Source organism: Silene latifolia, chromosome 6 (assembly GCF_048544455.1).
Source record: "Silene latifolia isolate original U9 population chromosome 6, ASM4854445v1, whole genome shotgun sequence".
In the NCBI taxonomy this organism is placed as follows: domain Eukaryota; kingdom Viridiplantae; phylum Streptophyta; class Magnoliopsida; order Caryophyllales; family Caryophyllaceae; genus Silene; species Silene latifolia.
The window spans coordinates 24,225,961-24,249,150 of record NC_133531.1 but is presented as its reverse complement, the minus strand read 5'-3'; the positions used below and the strand labels follow the sequence as shown (position 1 = coordinate 24,249,150).

Here is a 23,190-nt window from a genome sequence, read left to right as displayed (position 1 = left end):
AGTAACAATATGAGAAATTGTGAAGCTTTATAATCCAAGATATATTGGATTTTTCGTTTACCACATATAAGACCTTTTAGCTACTATCTTTATTACTAATGAGGAACTAGTTTTGTGACCCGTAAAATTCACGGGTTCGGTTTAAGGATCGTTCATGCATTTTTCCCATTTTTCATTCGTGGTCTATCTCTATAATTATTTTAGCCGTTCATATTTTAGGTATGTTTTACTGAGTTAGAAAATGAGTCGTTTCTATGAATAGATAGCAAAAATAAAGTTCACACATGAAACCCTCCACGATATCTCATACTAATATACTCATATTTTTTAAACGTAAAAAATTGGGCTTTTAAAGAGGATGATGAATTTGAATTTATGGGAAATTAATGAAAGAATTAAAAGTTAGAAAAGATGAAAAGACACACAAAACATTTGTGTAAGGTTCTAACTATTGCAATATTATGATAGGGAAATTGAAAGGATGGGGTGTGGTTTATTCAATAGGAGATAATCTATTGTTAAAGTGTAAGAGTTAACCTCTAACTTTTCATTAATTTGATGGCGTAAATTTTTTTTCTACTTTTTGTAGTAGCTTGATATTCAGTTGTTTACGATTTTACGTCATTCTTTAGTATTTTTTTACAGTAACCTATTATTTTGTTATTCTCATTCTCATTACTTTTGTAACCAAATGATATCATTTTTGTTCAACGTCAAATTTGATATTTTTGTTAGTCAACTTTATTTAAATGATGATACTCCGTATTAATTAAAAAAATAATAAGTAGTATTAAACATAATTTATATAACTCTTTTTTTAGTTTGGAAATAATGATGATATTTAAGACTTAAAATATTCTTCACTCATTTTCTCTTAACTATTGTAACGTTTAATCAAATAAAAATAATTTAAATAAGGTGGGTAAATAGATAAAACATTCATTTTCACATTGAAAATTATAAGTGAAAAAGATATTCTACTCATTAGTATTATGTTGTTTTGCGATAAAATGTAAGTAATTATACTAAGAAAATTAATATAAACAGATTATCGCAAATTGATACATACGATGTACTTTTGACATCTTATCATCAAAGCAACAATAAGACAACAAAATCAAATGTATGTATCCTATCTCATCTTATTAGTATTGAAATCGTAAGAAAAATATAGATTTGCCCATCTAACCAACTTAATTACCTGAAATATATAGAGAATACTATATTTACACCAACTTGCCCTAGTCATATTTGTAATTTGTTGTTAATATCAATTTTAATAAATTTATTACACATTAACAATGATGAATATATTAAAAACATCCGCAAAACAATCTATCACTATTGAAAAGAGATTAAAAAAAACTAAAGTTACAATTTAGTCAAGTTATATTACTACGAAAATGCGGGTTACTGGCGGGCAAAATCCATCAGTAACAGCCTTTTTCCGTCAGTAATTCGCTGATGATTTCCTTCACCAAAGTTTGACCACCATTCGCTGATGATTATATCCAATCGTCGACGATATCAAGTGTCTTTATATACAATCGACAATGCCTAAAACAAACTATATAATATCAATGCTTGTCGAATTCTCCACTTTTCTTCTACTTCCCTTTTATCTCTTCATTTCTTGTCCATTTGATTCCCACACACCACAAAGTAAAGATATGAGAATTGTTGAAAAAATAAATCAAATAAAACAATTTGGTGAAAATAAACAAACTTTTTCATTAATTTGTTTTTGCTAGGAATGTGCTAGAATTTTTATCAATTTATTTTCTTTTACAGGTGAAATGTTTTCATAACGGTAGAATATAAAAAGATTAAAACTAAATTATGATTATTAAGTGGAATAATGCATGGTAAATGAAAGTGTTTAAATAAGATGAATAATTAGTCTATTGATTACTACTTTGCCTTTTCATTTTATATTTTTACTTTTTTTTTATATAAAAAATAAAAAATTGATCTAACATGTAAATGTTGCGTGCCACGTGTCATTTTACTAACTACTCAATCTAGGATTTTACGTTATTATATAGATATCTTAAAATTATTAACTTATAGTTAATGCGTATTTTTTTATTGTAGCTTTTTTTAGTTAATTAAGTTTAAAGCTAATGGAATATGGATGAATTTTTAAAGGAAATAAGTGAATTAAATTAATGTAATATAATAATAAATTAATAATCCATATCATATTCATTTGCCAAGTCACATTGTTGTATGTGGCTTTTTTTCATTCCATGTGTCATTGTCTACGTGACATTTTTAAGCTAACCTTTTAATAATATTTATAGATTATATGGATAAATTTTACGATTTAAATTTAATAATGAGAGTAAATTCTTAATTTATTTTTGTAATTTAGTACATGATCTTATGGTTTCCACTAAAAAATATTATTAGTAACTTTATAATCCAAATTATTAGACTTTTTATTTACTACATATAAGACCTTTTAACTACTATCTCTATGGTTAATGAAGAGTTAGATGGATAAATTGTACGATTTAAATGATGGGAGTAAATTGTTAATTCATTTTTATAATTTAAATCATGATCGGTATTATGATTTCCATCAAAAAATATTAGTAAATTTTATGAAGAATTTTAATAAATGAGTCTGATGTAGCCTTAATATTAACCAATACTATAAAAATGACATGTGAATTAAAATTGGATGTTTTAAGTAGCCTTTTAAATATATTGTATTTTTTTTTTTTTACAAAAACAGAGTTATAAAAAAAACAATTTACTAAGATCCTCTAAATTCGAATTAAAAACTAAAAATGTTTGGTTTTTATATCAAGTGAGACAATTATGTACCAAATAAGTTTTAATATCATTAGAACATGGTTTAAGAACGGATATCAAGTTTTTGTTCAACTAAATCCTTCTGTTACCTACACATTTCCCATGTAGTTTTTTTTTAACACACTATGTTAATATTATGAGAAGACAAAGGAAGCATCACCTACAAAAATGGAATAAGAAACAAGAATACATTTAACGATAATTCAATTAATCTTGTAAGAGGGTTTACATAAAGATAGTATAAAATAAATCTACCACAAAGCGATATTAGTGGAATAAATTACAAAAAACTGTGCATTTTACAATAAGCTTATATAAATTACACAAACAAAACTCGTAGAACATACCTTATCTATAACGTAATTAACTGCACAATCCAGTTTTACAATAATAAGAAAATGGGATTTTCTGTACGGTACCCTCGTATTATTTTAGTTTCTACATAGTACCGTCTATTTTTTCAAAATCTATAAGGTACCCCCGTGTTATTTAAAATTCCACATGGTGCCCTTAATCATAATTTCCGTTAACTTTTCTGTCAATTAGTCATTTTGCCGTCAAACTTGTTTGCTTAATCCACAATTAGCGCTATGTTCATCAATACACATATTTATTAGCCTAATTAATGATCCGTTTTCTCTTCACCCACTATCTTTTTCACCACCATCCCATCATCTGCTCATGATTTTCTTTCTCCTTTTGCTACTCACTTTTCTGCAACTTTTATTTTCTTATTTTAACAATATTTTTGGTAGTTTAGAAGAGAATTGAAGGTAGTGGTATTGGTGCAAAAAAACGAGCATATCAGTGTGTGGTTATTTTGATTACGTAAAGAATAAATATGGGTATTATTGATTTAATGGTGTTAATGGTGAAAATGGTGGGAGGTAGAAGAAGGATTAAGAATATTAGTTATGGTGAGGTGATTGAGGAAGAAGGTGGATTAAACGTTAAATAAGGGTATAAGAGTCATTCATCTACCTAATTAGAAAATTTAACAAATAACTTAACGGTTTTCAAAGTTCAAGGTCACGGTTGGATTTGCATGTTGAATTTAGGGGGTATCATGTAGAACTTTAAAAATCGAAGGGTGCCATATAGAATTTGTATAAATTGGAGGGTACTATATAGAAAAACCCTAAGAAAATTGTACCATTCCATCTGCTAAAATAAATCAAGGTGAGAAATACAAATTGACATCAATAAAAGTTATTTAAACAATACCAAATAAAACACAAATCTTATGTATGATATAACTTTATTTTTTTCACAAATGCAAATGATTAATAAAAATTATATGCAATGGAAAGTTTCAATAACATATGAATATGCCAAAAGGTTAGAAAAAGTGGGTAAAAAATAAAAGTGCTTATTTTAAAGACTTTACTTATATTAACTTAGCATCAAATAAGGAGTTAAATTTTAGGGGGAGAAATGAATCATCAAAAAGGAAAAGGAAGAGCTAAAGAGAAAATGAAGAGTTAGAAATGAATAAGGGGTCATAAACGTGATAATAAGTATTCTATCTTAATTCTATGAATGAATATTATTAATTAGTCACACATTATCAAATGAAATTTTCTTAGTGATTCTACACTGCTGCATGTCTTATACATATGCTCAAGGTAGCCTATTTATATTATTGTATAGATATGACATGTAGATTATGATAGGTAATTTAGCATGCCTTTAAGTTAGATATATAGATTTTGTATTTAGATTATAGAGTTATTGATTTTACATACATAAATATGGAGCAAGGAGAAATGTAATATAAAAGGTTTGCATGAGAGTGGTTTAAAAATTATCTTATGAAATTAAAATAAGACATATAATTGATGGTTGATAGTTTAGCTTACTTTTTAATTATATTTATAGATTATTATTATTATTATTAAATCCATTTTGCATGAGAGTGATTTAAAAATTATCCTATAAAATTAAAATTATCTAAATTTAGTTTTTTACCATTAATTATGAGAGTAACTATATTTTGCCACATCACAATTAATTGTTGCCATGTCACATTTGTCTACGTGGCGTTTAATGTCTAACCTTTTAATAATATTTATAGATTAACTGGTATAAGTGAAGTGATCATGGCATCAAGAAAGTTTGTCAATTATGTATATTCTCGATTTTTTACTCACAAAGTTTCTTATGTGTAGAAGTCTAATATGTTTTTGTACGCCCTAAACAATGAGACCGCTCATTTATTAAGACAATGGATGTTTATAATTATAATATTCTTATTGGTTTAAGTGCATGATAATTTCATATCCCGGGTACACCTAAGAATTTTTCTTTTATTGTGAATGCTTACAAAATTCACCAATTTATTTCTTTTATCCCAACTTACCGATTGTTTACTTTATCTATGTATAAATATTCTATTATATTAACTTTATCTGTCTCAAATATATAAGAACCCAATAAGATATTTACGTTTTTTTTAATATAAAGTGCTTCGTCGCATGTAATTTATATGCGTTAAAGTTTTTCCTTTATCTGTGTCCAATACTATACTTTGAGTAATGGTATAGGGATCATAAAATAATTATATCTTATATTGTAATATTTTAATATAGTTGAAATCTTTTCGAAATAGGCTAGTCTAGCTAAAATTTCGTCTATTTAAAAAAAATTACTTAGTATTGCAAAATAATTTTGGCTAATTTTCGAAAAAGAAAATAATCATCCGTAAAAGATATTTTAAAAATCACATGTTAATCCTCTTTTAACTATGGGTTTGGGAGGGGTTAGGAGTGGACTTGAGACCGATATTGGGATATGAGAGAGTGAAGGGGTAGGTGGAGGACGTGTTGGGGGGAGCTCGATGGGGAGGAAGTTGAGGTGTTTATTACGGGTGTATGGGCGATTTGGGAGATGCGCAATTAAGGTTGTATTCAAGAATAGGGTGGCACGGGTGGAGGACGTGGTGTTGAGGGTGAAGGGGCTTATAGATGAACTGAAAAGCGTGGAGAAGGGAGGGGAGCAGCGGGATATGGGGGAACCAGAGAGGTTCAGGGGAAGGGAGGTTGGAGCGCGGGATGAAAGGGTGGTGCCAGGGGAGGTTATTATTAGTGTGGATGCGGGTGTTAAGGAGGGTGAAGGAATGAGTTTGGGTGCGATATGTTGAGATGAGAATGGGAATTTGTTATGGAGATGGGAGGGACGCCGTAGAGAAGAGTATGAGGTAAGAGTGGCGGAAGCAGAGGCAGTTCTAAATGCGCTCCGACAAGCTCAAAGGATGAAGCATATAAGCGTCCGTGTGGAGAGTGATTGCAGAACTGTTATTGAAGCCCCTCAGTGTCGTCATTCTGGGCGTAGTGATTTTCATATGGTTATTAGTAATATTTTAAATTTGTGTGTAGGTTTTAATTCTGTTGCTTGGTCTTTATTCGTAGAACATCTAACCGAGTAGCTCATATGCTAGCTCATTCTTGTACTGTGGGTGAAAGTAATTTCCTCGATGGTGCGTCTATTCCTCGTCACATCGTTGAAGTTGCTAAAACCGATTTATCATTGAGATTATAATCCTACCATAGGATTTTTCAAAAAATAAATAAATAATTGTAGTCGTAATTTATAAGACTTATAAATTCAGCTAAAATGTATTTCAAAATATATTTTAATATATCATAAAATGAGACATTTATAACGCATTAAAGATCATTGAATATAATATTTAGTAATTATTTTTTATTAAAGCCGGGTTTCAATTAGTCTTTGTTTTTTCCTTATTTAGTTGTGCTTTATTTAACCGCCACATCAACTCTAGATGAAAAACTATGATGCCACAACAACACATTTGGCTATTGCATTAAAGATTTATTTATAAATATTCTATTATATTAACTTTATTTGTCACAAATATATAAGAACCCAATAAGGTATTTATGTTTCTTTTAATATAAAGCGTTTCGTCAGATGTAATTTATATGCGTTACAGTTTTTCGTTTATTTGTGTCCAATAATATACTTTGAGTAATGGTATAGGGATCATAAATTAATTATATCTTATACTGTAACATTTTAATGTAGTTGAATTTTTTTCGAATTAGGCTACGTCTAGCTAAAATTTCGTCTATTAAAAAAAAAAACTACTTATTATTTTTCAAAATAATTTTGGCTAATTTTCGAAAAAAGAAAATAATAATTCGTAAAAGATATTTTAAAAATCACATGTTAATCCTCTTTTAATTGTAATTGTAGTCGTAATTTATAAGACTTATAAATTCAGCTAAACTGTATTTCAAAATAGATTTTAATATATCATAAAATGAGACATTTATAACGCACTAAAGATCATTGAATATAATATTTAGTAATAATTAATTTTTTTTATTAAAGACAGGTTTAATTAGTCTTTGTTTTTTCCTTATTTAGTGGTGTTTTATTTAACCGCCACATCAACTCTAGATGAAAAACTACAATGCCACATCAACAAATTTGATAATCTTGTTTCGCACGGGTTATTTTCATCTGAAACAATAAGATAAATAAGACAAGGATTTGTGATCATCAGGTCAAATGTACCCAACTAACCATAACTAGTATTACGGCGTATTGGACTACTTTATTTTTTTTTTTTTTTTTTTTTTAAGTGGTTACATTTGGCTATAAATTATCTCAAAACCCCTTTTATAATTTCAGATGGAAATAGTTTGCCTTAAGGTGGGCCATTTCCTTTCGTAAAGCTATCGCAATTTCAATGGTAGAAATTATAAAGAGGTTTTGAAGTCCCAAATGCCTTTAATATACCTTTTTTTTATATCATTCACAAGTTTACAACCTAATTTTTAGGCAACAAACTAATCCGACTTTTTAACTTTTTTTTTTCCTTTCTATTTCTATAATAATGCAGAATATTTTGTTTTGGGCGATCTCTAATTAGATACCAATGAGTAATCTTATTCATCTTAATAATTGTATAAGTGAAGATCAAATTCTATCTTTATGTTAACCAATGAACGTTCCATTTACCGTAAACGAATCTAAATACTTCCACTTGTTCGCTTAAGGGCACACGTTATTTGATTTATTAATGTGTGTCCTAAGGGCACACATTAGAAAAATCCTAATAATAATTGAGGTAAAGTCTTAAAATCCTTAAGGAGTTGGCCAGACAGAGGTGCTATCTATTTAGATCCGTTTTTAGTTAAATATACTTGTCTTAAACTAAAATTTGTGTATGTTAAAAGATGACTTGCATTTCACCAATGCACCACACCAAAATATTTGGTCCTATTTAATATAGGTATATGTCTTAGAAAAGGTTCTAGTATTGTACTTATAAAAGTACTTTTGTAAAGTCATCAAAATTTAGACCGTTGATTTCACAGAGGTTCTATTCGATATACCTTTTTTTAATTTTCGGTCTTATATGTGGTAGCTTATCCATTTTTTCAGTATAAGTCGATTTCTTATGCGTGGTAGCTTGTCCATTTCGTAGGTTCTTCCTATTATACCCCTTTCATTTAACCCAAATAAGTCTTGCGTGTAACACCCCCTTATACCAAGGTACCTTACGAAGGACTACTCTAGTATGAAAGACTGTTATCATCTCGGTTTCCCGAGGTTAGTATATCAAAGTTACCAATTCCAAACAACCTTTATTAAACTATAAAGAGATAGTGATTACATGTTCCCAAAACCAAACCAAAGTATAACTATGAAAGGTCTAACAACTACAAAGAATGCAAGCTAAGTCTCTTGACGACGGAAAGCTAAACTCGAGTGATGACTCCCCATGACTGTCTCATAGCTAAACATCTGCATTACCTGTCACAATCTGCTCACCATCCCCGAATGGATCACCGCAGGTTTTACAAAACAACAACGGGGTCAGTACCATTCAATCAATGTAAGACAAACAAACAATGTAACCGGCTGATCATCCTCCATCCCCGGTCTCCCGATCTCACACAGTAACCGACTACACACCGAAATGTGTAGCCCTGCCAGATTACCCATCGCAACAGTAATCCTCGCGCCAAAGATGGGTGACCGCAGCCCATCCCCACCTAGTCCAACTCATCAACGAGCGACTAACAATCCCTGTTCCTTAATGTGCCTATCCCCTCCCGTGACGGGTTCCACGGAGGGCGAATTAGGGTGTGAAGCCACTCCCGCAAGTGACTCCAAAGACAATCACACACAAAGATCACAAATTTGTCCACAAACACCACAACCGTCACAACACAACCACACCAACACCGTCACCACAACACCCATCCTCCGATGATCAGCAGATAACAACAATTATGAAACATAAGCAATCTCAATCAATTAACAGTACTGAGTAGGAGAAACCCTACCTTTTTGCAATCCAAGCACACACAAGCAATCAATCATGATCCTTCATATATCCAAGCACACGACTTTTCCTGATTTTCCAGCACATGACAGACTCGGTATAAAATGCATAACTAATTCCAGAAAAATCTAATTGATGCAAGGCCAATTGTATTGGAACCCCATGAGTCTTAGCTACAAATTATATCTAACGAAGTTTTCTCAAATTCCAAATTTATCAAGGGTTTTGAGACTGATTTCCAAAAGCTGACAGAATCCATCGCATAAAAAGTATTGATTCATAAAACGAGTTTAAATCATTATTTTTCAGAAATTCGAAATCCTATTGTCATCTAGACTCTACAAAGATGATGTATGAAAAAGCCCCAAAACTGAATCGACATATAAATTAGGGTTTCAAAGCATTTTCCACAACTAAAATAGATTCGCATACTTTCAGCGACATGTTCATAAATAAATCACCTAGGACAAACCATAAGGAATTTGACTACGAGATTTGATATGCATAAACCAGACTTCAAATAAACAGGACTCTCTTCTCAAACTTTTCGAAGAAGACGACGTTAAAACAGTTTAACCAATTGAATGAGATCGACTTACAAACAGGGAAATCGAATTAGGTTGAAATCGGTGAGAAATCTTCAATCAAATAAAAAGGCTCGATAATTCCTCTTCCTATCCCTCTCTCTAGGTTTAGAAATAGTTTTAGAGATGTTAAAATGATTTTAGAAAAGGCTTAACTGTTACAAACAAAAACCCTTTGGTCAAAACATAAAATAAACCGTCTAACTCGCTGAACCGGTTTACTCTGTAACACCCCCTCATACCAAGGTACCTTACCAGGACTACCCAAGCATGAAAGGCTGTTACCATCTCGGTTGCCCGAGGTTAGTATATATCAAAAGCGTCCGTCCTAAACACATTTATTAGAAGTACTGTAAAGTATTAATGTTTACAACAATCCAAATCCAAACCAAAACCAGTAAAGTGAATACAACTGAGGACAGCTACAAAATCATAGCTAAGACTCGTGACTGTGACACTACAACTGGTGATGACGACTTCCTCATGACCGCCCAAGCTCACCAAATGCAATACCTGTCAAGTCTGCTCACCATCCCCGAATGGATCACCGCAGGTTTTACAAAACAACAACAACGGGGTCAGTACCATTCAATCAATGTAAGACAAACAAACAATGTAACCGACTGATCATCCTCCATAGTAACCGACTACACACCAAAGTGTGTAGCCCTGCCAGATTACCCATCGCAACAGGTAATCCACTCCGCCAGTGGGTGACCGCAGCCCATCCCCACCAAGTCCAGCTCATCAACGAGCGACTAACAATCCCTGTCCCTTAATGTGCACATCTCCTCCCGTGACGGGTTCCACGGAGGGCGAACTAGGGTGTGAAACCACTCGCGCAAGTGACTCCACCACAATCACACAACACCACAACATCACAGCTGTCACAACACAACCACATCACCACCGTCATCACAACACCCATACTCCGATGATCAACAGATAACAACAATTACAACACAAGCACAGTCTTAAATCAATTAACAGTAACTGAGTAGGGAAACCCTACCTTTTCGCAATCCGATATGCTCTAATCAATCATACAATATGCATAGCAATTACCACATCCTCACCTACAACAATTATAATCAACAATCAACACACATATAATGACCAAACCCTAAACCCCCAAACTAACCCAAAAAAATAATTAGGGCAAAACCCTAAAAGATAACTTAATGAGACTCATGAAATCAGAGACTTACCGACATAATCAACGCAAGGCAAGATTCATTAGACTCACGAACAATCCACGCAAATGAGAGGGAGATTTGGAGAGGATTAGAGTTACGTTGTATAGTTTAGGTTTTGTAAAATGTTTAGAAACTGTAAAATGCGTCTCAATATAACTCTAATCTTTTCTAAATCAACCGCAGAAAATATTACCCGTCAGACCGGATACTCGGTCGAGTATAGAGTATACTCGGCCGAGTATCCTCTACTCGGTCGAGTATTACCCATACTCGGCCGAGTATTCCCGGCGAGAGCCAAACGTAATACCCAACACACTTTACTCGACCGAGTAGGCCATACTAGGTCGAGTACCAGCCTATAAAATCCGTAGTATTACAGTCTTCCCCTCTTAAAAAGAACTTCGTCCCCGAAGTTCCAACCCAACCTCTAATGTAACACCCGCGAATTTTCCATTTTGACAATTATAATTTAATTAACCGTTCTATTGTCTTATTTATATTTTTAAATTATTTAATTTGATTAATTTCATTATTAAACATAATTTTTATAAATATTATATTTTTAAAGCTTAAGTTATGTGAAATAAATATTTTGGTCGGATGATAATGATAATAATAATAATATTTCCCGTCTTGAGTTGTAGTGGGCTTGAGACGTCATTTCTAGTAGAAACCGACTCAATTTGAGTTGTTGGGCTTGTTATAACTTATGGGCCTTTTCTCCTTCTCTCTTATTTTCATAAAACCCTCACCTAACACCTCACAACTTCATCTCCCTCATTCTAATTTCTGAAATTTCCCCCAACAACCTCTCCACCATTGTTAACCCTTTACTCTCAACCCTAAAAACTCCATATCTTGCTCAATTCTTATCCAAACTAAGTGATTTTCGCGTCTATCTCTTCCTCTCATCGCCCTCCTTCTTTCTAGGTAAGAAAAGATCCGACTTTCCTCCTTATATGGGGCTGTCGAGCCAATTTCCCATGGTACCCTTTTTCTAGTTTCGATTTTTAGTCTTATTTTGTGTTTTCTTATGTTTAGGAGAAAGGTTAGTTGACCCGGAAGTGGATTCTTGAATGATAGACGAGTCTTTTGTGGATTTAAGTGCAAAAAGGTAACGATGTTGGGTTACTCGACTTTTATGTTAAAGTTTGTGTGCTTTGTTGGTTAATTTAACCTTTCAAATGTTGAAATCTGATTTTTGTTGTGTTCTACTTGAATTTTGGTTAGTTGGTATCCCCATATGAATTCCTCACATGTTTGATTGAAAGTTTCATTCTTTATTGCTTTAAATCCGTAATTGTTGGAGTTCCTTCTCAAATATGTTGTTTTCTTGGTTAAGAATCATGTTAGGACAGGTAAATAATTGTTGTGGAACGATTTGTGGTTGTTTGCAAATGATTTGAGAGACGATTTTGGCGATTCACGCGTACAGTGGGTCTCACCGGTGGACTGCCGCCGGTCCCCACCGGGGGGAACCCTCTGTAAGTTGTTTCGCTTTTTAAGTGTGTCGTGGGTCTCAGCCGGTTGACCGGCCGCCGGTCCCCTGACCGGCTGGGAACCCTCTGTAACTTTTGGCTTTTTACAATTGTTCAAAGATGAACTATGGGTCTCAGCCGGTTGACTGCGACGCCGGCCCCCCGACCGGGAACCCCCGTAAGTTCTAATGTTTGTTAGAGTCCCACCGGTGGACCGCCGCCCCCGGACCGAGACCCTCGAGTGTCTTTCCTCGCTTTATAGCTTATATTAATCATTGATTTATGCATGTATCTTCTTCCTTATTGGTAATTGGTTAATTTAAGGCTTGTTGACATCTCTTATTTACCCCTTTCGGACCTTTGGTACGAGTGCGTGCCATGTTTTCGGATTTGGGTTATGCTTATTGACATGATGTTCATGCAACTATTGCTACTCGTATTTGTGACCGGAGTGTGACGGTTTACATTGTGTGACTACTCGACATTCCTTATTTATTTGCCCTCGGCCATTGGGTCACGATTATGTGCCATTGTTTCCGAGTTGGGCTGTCTTCCTTCCGCCTCTTCGGACCTTGGGGTACGGATAGGTACCATGGTTCCGATTTGGGGTTACTCGACCTTGGGGCACGGCTAGGTGTCATGGATCGAGTCTTGGATACGATTTGGTATTGTATGTCGACCGGGTGTCGTCCATCCCGAGAGTCTCGCGATTTAGACTAGGACCGTATTATGATCGTCGTCCTACCAGGAGGTTGGAGTCTAGGGGTTTGTCTTGTTTTGAGTCAATCCTTTGTAAATGTCTTGCTTGTTACGGTCATTGGTGTGTTCTTATATACGAGAGTGCACGTCTTCTATGATTGTTTGTGAGAGTCTTGGTCCTATCGGATACTAGTGGTGAGATGCAAGCCCCTAGTTGCGATATGATTGCCGGGATTGATGTTCCCATCCGTTCTTATGGTGAGATGTAAGCCATAAGTATGAATGTGACATTAGTAGCCACGTCCCGTGCTATGGTTGTTAAGAGGTTTTCAAAGGAATGGCTATTGGTTTCCATCCATGTATTTTCTATTCAAATGATCCGTTGTTTACCTTCTTCATATGATTCGATGCCTAATCTCATATCCATGTTTTGGTTACCTTGAATGCATGTTTAATATAATGTACCATGCCTATCTCATTAAGAATGCAATATGCCTATCTCGTTATGATTATCGTTACATTCCCTTGTCCATATTATTCAAGTATAATGCATGATCAATATGTGTAATTAAGTTCTTGCTTATGTGCATTTTGACATATTGTGGCTGGGAGAACCCTGAGTTACTCCCCACTGATTGTGGCGTTCATGTTTACATGAATGACAGGTTTGTGATGCAGATTATGGGGAAGACGTGTGAGCTAGCGAGAACGTTGACCCTTGGACCTTAGTTATAGGTTGTTTAGACTCACCTATCGTTAGACTTGTGTTTATTCGTGGGATATCTTTTCCCCAACGCACTTGTTTTAAATTGTAAAACTTAATTATCTTTCTTTTCATTTTTGTTTGATCGCTTATGGTGGATTTCGCACTTTAAGCTTTTAAAAAGGTTTTAAAAACCTCGTATTTTCCGCTTTTATTTTGATGCCCTATCGAGGGGTGTCACAGTTGGTATCAGAGCATGTGTTGCTCCCGACGCACACACGTGTACCCCGAACTTAACCTTGAACTTGACCTTGAATAATGAATGAGAGATGGGTAGACTTAAGGACCTAAGTTGGTAGTCTGTAGTGTGGTTGCTCCTTGTTAGGTTCTAACATGTTTGTCGATTGTCCTCTAATAATTTTTGTGCCCTTGGATCAATGACCGTGAGCTTACCTACGTGAAGATCAAGACTTGACGCCTTTTTCCGGGAATTGAAGAATTGTTCGACTTTTGAAGAATGCTTCTTCTTCCTTGAAGATATTCCTCATTCGTGTGTACCTTGCCTTGTTCTTTCATTTCTTGATGCTTATTTCCTCTTCTAAACTTTCTTTTCTCTTTTCCTTGGAAGCTACTCTAGTACCCTCCTAACTTGTCCTTTGTTCCCTGCTTATCCTCCCTTAACGACCTTTTGATAGTACTCTTTCTTTTGTTTTACCTTTGAAGCTAGTTTGGTACCCACCCGACCTATTCTTCGTTTTTGTTTCTTCTTCCATAACATCTTTCATATGGATCTCTTTCTCTTGAAGAATGTCTTCACCGTCTTGAAGATACCTCCCTCTCTTCGAGCACCTTGTCATATTCCCTTATCTTTGTGCTTCTATGCCTTTCGCAACTCTTATTCCATATCTTGGGAGTTGTCTTTGTACCTTTTCTCCTTATAATGCCCCTCTTGTATACCTTCATCTTTGCCTTATGGAATGTTAACTTCGGTCAAATAATTTGGCTTTTTATGGAGTTTGTTTGTGTTTTACCCTTAACCCCGGTCTTGAGAGGTCGTGATGTTAGAAAGACTTAGGTAATGTGATGATAAATACTTAGTGATTCTTATACCTAGTGCCTTGACCAAGTGAGTATAATTGATTGGTGGATTCTTTGTGTTAGGAATGAGTTGCCTATGTGATTAAAGTTATAGAACTTGGCTTTGTTGTTTATGTTTGGGATTTGAAAGCTTAGTAGGTTGGGCGTTGTCACCTTAGGAGTAATCATGAGATAAATCTATGATATGAGCTTGGAAGAAAACCCACTTTTAGATGTTAATGATCCCGTATAGATCGGTGATGCGAATTGATTTTAGTTGCCCCTTGAGAATTTTGTTGAGAAGTCTTTGTTAATGCACACTTTAGTTTTTAAAACATTGAGGTTGTGTCAAGTACTTGAGATAAATGGGTACTTTTATACCTGAGTGGTAGATTTGCTTTTGGGAAATCCTAATATGTGATAGGATAGGTGAACAATGAATCTAACAAATGTATCAACCCTTAAGCGAGCGTTTATTTTTACCTTGATCAGTCATAGAGGTGTAATCCTTTAAGAGAGACTTGCATATAAGGAATGAGATGCATTGCCTTGACCCTTGTTTTGGAATTTGGTCGTTTTGTTATAAAGGTTCAATACCCTATTAGGCGTGACCTTGTTAGAGAGAACTTCAAGTCCTAGGAAGCGTGTGGGTTAAGCCTTGAAATCCCCCTTCGTGTCTTTAATCATCTTCCTTCCCTTCGTTCATACTTGATTGGATTTATTTCTTAAGTATAAAAGTTTACTTGTCGTTTCCTTGCCTTGAATACCTCTCTAATTCTAATGTCCCTTACTGGTGTTAACTAGTTACCTTTACTATTGACTCCTTTAATCTCACACCTCGTCATGTTCATGTATCCCCTTTAAATTTCCTATCATTTCTTGACCTAGTTATTACTCTTTGTCTCTTTAGTGGAGTGATGGCATTGTTGGCTATGTTGTAGAGTGAGTGAGATGCTCTTTGAGGATTCTTTGTGAACCTTGATTTCGTCAAAATTGGATAAGTGGAACTTGAGTTGAGTTGGGTAGGAAAGAAAAAAAATTGTATGACAAACCTATTTACTTTTGGTTGGTGGTCTTTATGATTTGGGGAATGCGATCATCTATGCTTGTGAACTCGGGTGTGAATAAGATTTTGGTTTGGAGTGTTAGAAAGTATGAAGACCTTAAGATTTTGACCTTTGATTGAGGATTTTACTATAGTGAGAACCCCTAGTAGTCGATAGTTGGTTAGGTGTGTAACTGTTTTAGTAGTTTGATCTTTCGTGGAAATCGTTTATAGATGATTTATATTTGAGAGTTATGGAATCACAATTGTGGTGGAGTTACTTGACCCACGGGGTAGCCTAAGAGTAAAGTGTGGGTATTTTGAGGAAATGCTTGGGAGTTATGTGGTTATGAGTTTTGTGGTTAGGAAGTTTTCGGGCCGTTCGGGATGACTTTGTTGTTCGAGATTTAAGTATCTAGTGTTTCCTTGTTGCCTAATTTCCCGTCCTCTTTGACCATAAGTGTTTCCGTTCATACCTCTCTTCCTCGTTTATGCTTGCTCCTCCTTTAGAATTTGATGTTAACCTATGAAATTCAATCTTTGATATCCTTGTAGATTCGATTTCAACTCTTCTCCTAGGAAGTTCGTCATATCTCTTTTGTTGGTTAAGTTTGAACCCTCTTAGCGTATCTTGTTTTCATGATATCTAAGTACTTTTCAATTCATAAAATTTCTAAACATTTCAAGCTACCATTTTGGTTCGTCGTTAAAAGTTTATGTTACTTTTACTAAACCCTACCTATTTTAAGAGTTCAAAAATGAAAATTTGATTTAGTTATCCTTTTGTCCTACGAGTATAACTTCATTTTATTGATTTTTAATTGCTAAACCCGAGCTACTTTTAACTGTGCTCAATTTCTAACTAGCTTTGACCTACTTATGATTTCGTTGTCAAGAGTTTAATATTATATTTTCAGGAATTTGACTTCCTTTTTAATTTAGAAATGAAACCTTTATTTCTATTTTGACCCTTGCAAAAGAAAATTTGAGTGAATTGCCTTTTCTTTTGATTTTGACGTTGATCGGATGTTAGAACACGTTATTTGAAACGTTTAATAACTTGTTCTGCGCTCGTCGGCGAATGATTTTTGCTTTAAATTTGTCTTAGACTTGGAAAGTTAGCGTTCTTGTGTGCACGACAAGAGCAATTTCGTTCCATGAATGAGACTTATACTTTTGAAAATTCTTTATTAATGTTTTTGAAAGTATTTTGATTTTCGATTTATACAAATGATTTGCTTTTGACCATATCTTCGATTTGGAATGTGATGTTCTTGAATGCGCAACGAGAGCATTTTCGTTCCTTTGATGAGAATTTGGTTATGTCGGAAAATTTTATTTGGGATTTTTGAAAGGATTTCGATTCTTACGATAAGTAACCTTTTAATGTTTTATTTACCGATTTCAAATTTAGGTTTTATTTTTATATTACTTTTCCTTTCTATTTTCAAGTTTCGAGGACGAAACTTTTTAAAAGTTGGGGTGATTGTAACACCCGCGAATTTTCCATTTTGACAATTATAATTTAATTAACCGTTCTATTGTCTTATTTATATTTTTAAATTATTTAATTTGATTAATTTCATTATTAAACATAATTTTTATAAATATTATATTTTTAAAGCTTAAGTTATGTGAAATAAATATTTTGGTCGGATGATAATGATAATAATAATAATATTTCCCGTCTTGAGTTGTAGTGGGCTTGAGACGTCATTTCTAGTAGAAACCGACTCAATTTGAGTTGTTGGGCTTGTTATAACTTATGGGCCTTTTCTCCTTCTCTCTTATTTTCATAAAACCCTCACCTAACACCTCACAACTTCATCTCCCTCATTCTAATTTCTGAAATTTCCCCCAACAACCTCTCCACCATTGTTAACCCTTTACTCTCAACCCTAAAAACTCCATATCTTGCTCAATTCTTATCCAAACTAAGTGATTTTCGCGTCTATCTCTTCCTCTCATCGCCCTCCTTCTTTCTAGGTAAGAAAAGATCCGACTTTCCTCCTTATATGGGGCTGTCGAGCCAATTTCCCATGGTACCCTTTTTCTAGTTTCGATTTTTAGTCTTATTTTGTGTTTTCTTATGTTTAGGAGAAAGGTTAGTTGACCCGGAAGTGGATTCTTGAATGATAGACGAGTCTTTTGTGGATTTAAGTGCAAAAAGGTAACGATGTTGGGTTACTCGACTTTTATGTTAAAGTTTGTGTGCTTTGTTGGTTAATTTAACCTTTCAAATGTTGAAATCTGATTTTTGTTGTGTTCTACTTGAATTTTGGTTAGTTGGTATCCCCATATGAATTCCTCACATGTTTGATTGAAAGTTTCATTCTTTATTGCTTTAAATCCGTAATTGTTGGAGTTCCTTCTCAAATATGTTGTTTTCTTGGTTAAGAATCATGTTAGGACAGGTAAATAATTGTTGTGGAACGATTTGTGGTTGTTTGCAAATGATTTGAGAGACGATTTTGGCGATTCACGCGTACAGTGGGTCTCAGCCGGTGGACCGGCCGCCGGTCCCCTGACCGGCTGGGAACCCTCTGTAAGTTGTTTCGCTTTTTAAGTGTGTCGTGGGTCTCGGCCTGGTTGACGGCCGGCTCGACCCCGACCGGGAACCCTCTCAGAACTTTTGGCTTTTTACAATTGTTCAAAGATGAACTATGGGTCTCAGCCGGTTGACCGGCCGCCGGTCCCCTGACCGGCTGGGAACCCCCTGTAAGTTCTAATGTTTGTTAGGAGTCCCAGCCGGTGGACCGGCCGCCGGCCCCCTGACCGGCTGAGACCCCTCTGAGTGTCTTTCCTCGCCTATAGCTTATATTAATCATTGATTTATGCATGTATCTTCTTCCTTATTGGTAATTGGTTAATTTAAGGCTTGTTGACATCTCTTATTTACCCCTTTCGGACCTTTGGTACGAGTGCGTGCCATGTTTTCGGATTTGGGTTATGCTTATTGACATGATGTTCATGCAACTATTGCTACTCGTATTTGTGACCGGAGTGTGACGGTTTACATTGTGTGACTACTCGACATTCCTTATTTATTTGCCCTCGGCCATTGGGTCACGATTATGTGCCATTGTTTCCGAGTTGGGCTGTCTTCCTTCCGCCTCTTCGGACCTTGGGGTACGGATAGGTACCATGGTTCCGATTTGGGGTTACTCGACCTTGGGTCACGGCTAGGTGTCATGGATCGAGTCTTGGATACGATTTGGGATTGTATGTCGAATCGGGTGTCGTCCATCCCGAGAGTCTGGCCAGATTTAGACTAGGACCGTATTATGATCGTCGTCCTACCAGGAGGTTGGAGTCTAGGGGTTTGTCTTGTTTTGAGTCAATCCTTTGTAAATGTCTTGCTTGTTACGGTCATTGGTGTGTTCTTATATACGAGAGTGCACGTCTTCTATGATTGTTTGTGAGAGTCTTGGTCCTATCGGATACTAGTGGTGAGATGCAAGCCCCTAGTTGCGATATGATTGCCGGGATTGATGTTCCCATCCGTTCTTATGGTGAGATGTAAGCCATAAGTATGAATGTGACATTAGTAGCCACGTCCCGTGCTATGGTTGTTAAGAGGTTTTCAAAGGAATGTCTATTGGTTTCCATCCATGTATTTTCTATTCAAATGATCCGTTGTTTACCTTCTTCATATGATTCGATGCCTAATCTCATATCCATGTTTTGGTTACCTTGAATGCATGTTTAATATAATGTACCATGCCTATCTCATTAAGAATGCAATATGCCTATCTCGTTATGATTATCGTTACATTCCCTTGTCCATATTATTCAAGTATAATGCATGATCAATATGTGTAATTAAGTTCTTGCTTATGTGCATTTTGACATATTGTGGCTGGGAGAACCCTGAGTTACTCCCCACTGATTGTGGCGTTCATGTTTACATGAATGACAGGTTTGTGATGCAGATTATGGGGAAGACGTGTGAGCTAGCGAGAACGTTGACCCTTGGACCTTAGTTATAGGTTGTTTAGACTCACCTATCGTTAGACTTGTGTTTATTCGTGGGATATCTTTTCCCCAACGCACTTGTTTTAAATTGTAAAACTTAATTATCTTTCTTTTCATTTTTGTTTGATCGCTTATGGTGGATTTCGCACTTTAAGCTTTTAAAAAGGTTTTAAAAACCTCGTATTTTCCGCTTTTATTTTGATGCCCTATCGAGGGGTGTCACATCTAAAACATGGACACCTAACATTAACTCCACCAACCACTCTTACTAGTTAACATAGCCTCTCGATATTGACTCCATAATATTATCGAATAACCACAATATAACGTTGCCAACCTTGTCTCACTTCCATAACACTCACTAGCAACTCAATACCAAGGCAATCCACAAAACAAGATCAACCATCGAAACGGAATGTTACATTCTACCACCCTTAAAAGGAACTTCATCCTCGAAGTTTACTTACACTCATAACATCCTCATCCAACTGTCAACACTATTGAAATATTCTCCCATTCCTAAACATCGAACTACTACAAGCACGGTCATGACCTTTAATAAAATCAATCAAAACAAATATCCGTCCTTTATGCTACACCAACACTCTACTTCCAATTATAATACCATATGCACAACCATCAAAATCTCTTTTATCGCATCCTACTCCTCTTAAGATAAATGTTACGTCCTCGTAACTCACTAATACTAAATCCTAGCTATATCGTCTCATTATCCTCATCACCACCGCATGTCAAAGATAACCACCTATAATCTAAACACTCGTCATGTATATATCCAAGGCTCTCTTACTTAAACATTTCTCATACCTCAACTCATTCGGCACACCACCTGACCTATACCATAAAACTCGTAGCAAAATCACCATACTAACTCTCCATTATTACTGCAAAACAACATACCTCTTTATGTAAAGCACCTATCTCCCAAAAGCATAACTCACGATCCACACTCGTTACGTACACTCACACTAGATCCTCAAGTTCTTTCCTTCATTACCGCAAAACTCATACATAACTTAACATGACACTAATTCCACAACACCCTACACTCACTATCTCAACAAAGGATTATGAACCACCTGCATCTTTCAGGTCATTACCACACATGTTTTACGAATCACTTGCCATTACCATGTCTACTAAAGCCTTATCTAGAACAAGATCAAAATTATCAGAACAACCTCTCACCACCGTGTCCCATCAATGAATATCACTATACCATGACAACAACGAAAACATATACAACTCTATTTCATATCATACTCTACCCTCATTCCCAAACTTAACTGGTAAAGAAAACATCAATAAGCAAGACAACCGTCTATCTCGCACAAACCGAAACTCGCAGGAGCAACATCAAACAAAACAACAATCTATGTATAATCGGTATGTACCGTCGAAACTCGAATCATAATCATCCCGCCTACTCCACCACAACCGGTGACGGCATCGCAACACCGCCACTCAACAAACCGCACCGCAAAGTGCGAAAATGCCCGCATCACAACATGAAGTACCATGCCCGAATCACCACTCGAGGCACAACAACCACATCGATAAACATCACAATCACATATAATTCCCATAAACACCGACTCGATGACATTTCGAACAAGAAAACTCATTCAAAACCGTTTTACTAGATTATAACACACATATTATACGGAATAAACTGGCAAGAATCTCATGAACATCATCCTTACCATTCCACGGAATAAACATGTATCATCAATACACATACAATTTTAACTATCCATGTCAGATCAATCAAATTATTACCTTATGAACCTCATTTCATTAGTATACCGTACCCAACATAAATTACAAAACATTCATATAACAACTTTATAATTATCACACCATACCACTTCTTGTGAGGTCAGAACCTCACACAAACATTTACACATATCATAGACCCGTAATCACATCCAACTAGTCAATCCTGATCACGTAAGTTACCCCCCGATAAAGGTTACCTATCGCTTGAGTTTAACTCGTATGCCCCTCATAACACATTCTCCCATTCGCATACCCATCACCCCCTGCCAAATGTAACCATACCATTAATACTCAACTACTAACAACCGCCTCATATAACCACATCTTATGCTCTCTCACAACCATACATATCAACCTGGTCTCTACAAAATCAACCTCTTTAGAATTGCTACCTTTCTAATATACCATTACCCTTAACCATGAGTCACAAACGATAACACTACCATTGTCCGGACATCAACCTCTTACACTCATCTCTAAACCTCACGATTTCTTTCCTAAGTTTGGTTAACATCCCTAATAACGAACATCAAATCCATCAACAAAATTACCTCAACGTTCTTCCCAATACTATTCTTAATTGTATTATTACCCGACTCAAGACCAAGATTTCATATCGTGCAAATTCTCTACCCAACTTTTACTTTACTTAATTCCTCGAAACTCCTGACTAATCATGTTGTTCTGAAACTCCTATATAACCATTAACTCAAATCCTCATGATAGTATCATACATCTCGACGATTCCTTACTTTATATCACATAACTCCGGTGAACATTTTTCTTAGTTTTACTCCCCTCATTCTTTTCTTTTTACACTCGACAAAAGCAATTAACCACTCAACTCCTTATTACCTCTTACCTAACTCTTTAATGCTCCGGTTACCTTCTCATTGCTCCAAAACTCACATCTCATTATTTCATATCGATATCATCTAACTCTTTCTTACCATAAATATTCTCTTATTATGCTATCACTCATCCTTGTCACCAATCCATCCATAGAATCAACGTTTATTTGTTCAAATAATTGCATCTCCCTTTTTACATCTCTAGAAATCAAAATTCATTTTATACCGTTAATTGCCCAAGGAAATCACACGTTAGTTTCACCTCTTGATAACACCAATTCCCAAATTCGACCACTATCTACCCATCGCGGCATAACTTGATCTCACTATACACCATTTGTTTTCATCCCTCTATAACGACCTTTTCCCACATATATCCTTAACCAACACAATCCTAACCGTCTCCCTCCATAAATCCTTACACATACCACTATATCACTATTCATATCCCTCATCTCAATCTTTTCTTTCTCACGTTTCTTTACACCCACATCATCCTTGCTCATATATACTTACTTTTATATTACTCAACACACGACTATATCACTCATCATATCTCACAAAACATGCTCTTTGCCTCAATTAGCTCACATTCTTCCTTTTTCTTTTTCCACTATCTCTCACATGTCTTCCTTACCCAACA

At 35.2% G+C, this 23,190-nt stretch overlaps 2 long non-coding RNA genes across 2 annotated transcripts; both read left to right on the top strand.

Annotated features, from left to right (window-relative positions):
• Positions 1–11,684: 11,684 nt before the first annotated feature.
• LOC141658662 (uncharacterized) lies at positions 11,685–13,946 on the top strand. Its single transcript, XR_012549339.1, has 3 exons — positions 11,685–11,849; positions 11,961–12,033; positions 13,762–13,946. It is a non-coding gene; the product is annotated as an uncharacterized LOC141658662 (long non-coding RNA).
• A 3,796-nt stretch (positions 13,947–17,742) lies between these two features.
• On the top strand, positions 17,743–20,025 carry LOC141658661 (uncharacterized). The gene is made up of 3 exons (XR_012549338.1): positions 17,743–17,907; positions 18,019–18,091; positions 19,841–20,025. It is a non-coding gene; the product is annotated as an uncharacterized LOC141658661 (long non-coding RNA).
• Positions 20,026–23,190: the final 3,165 nt, after the last annotated feature.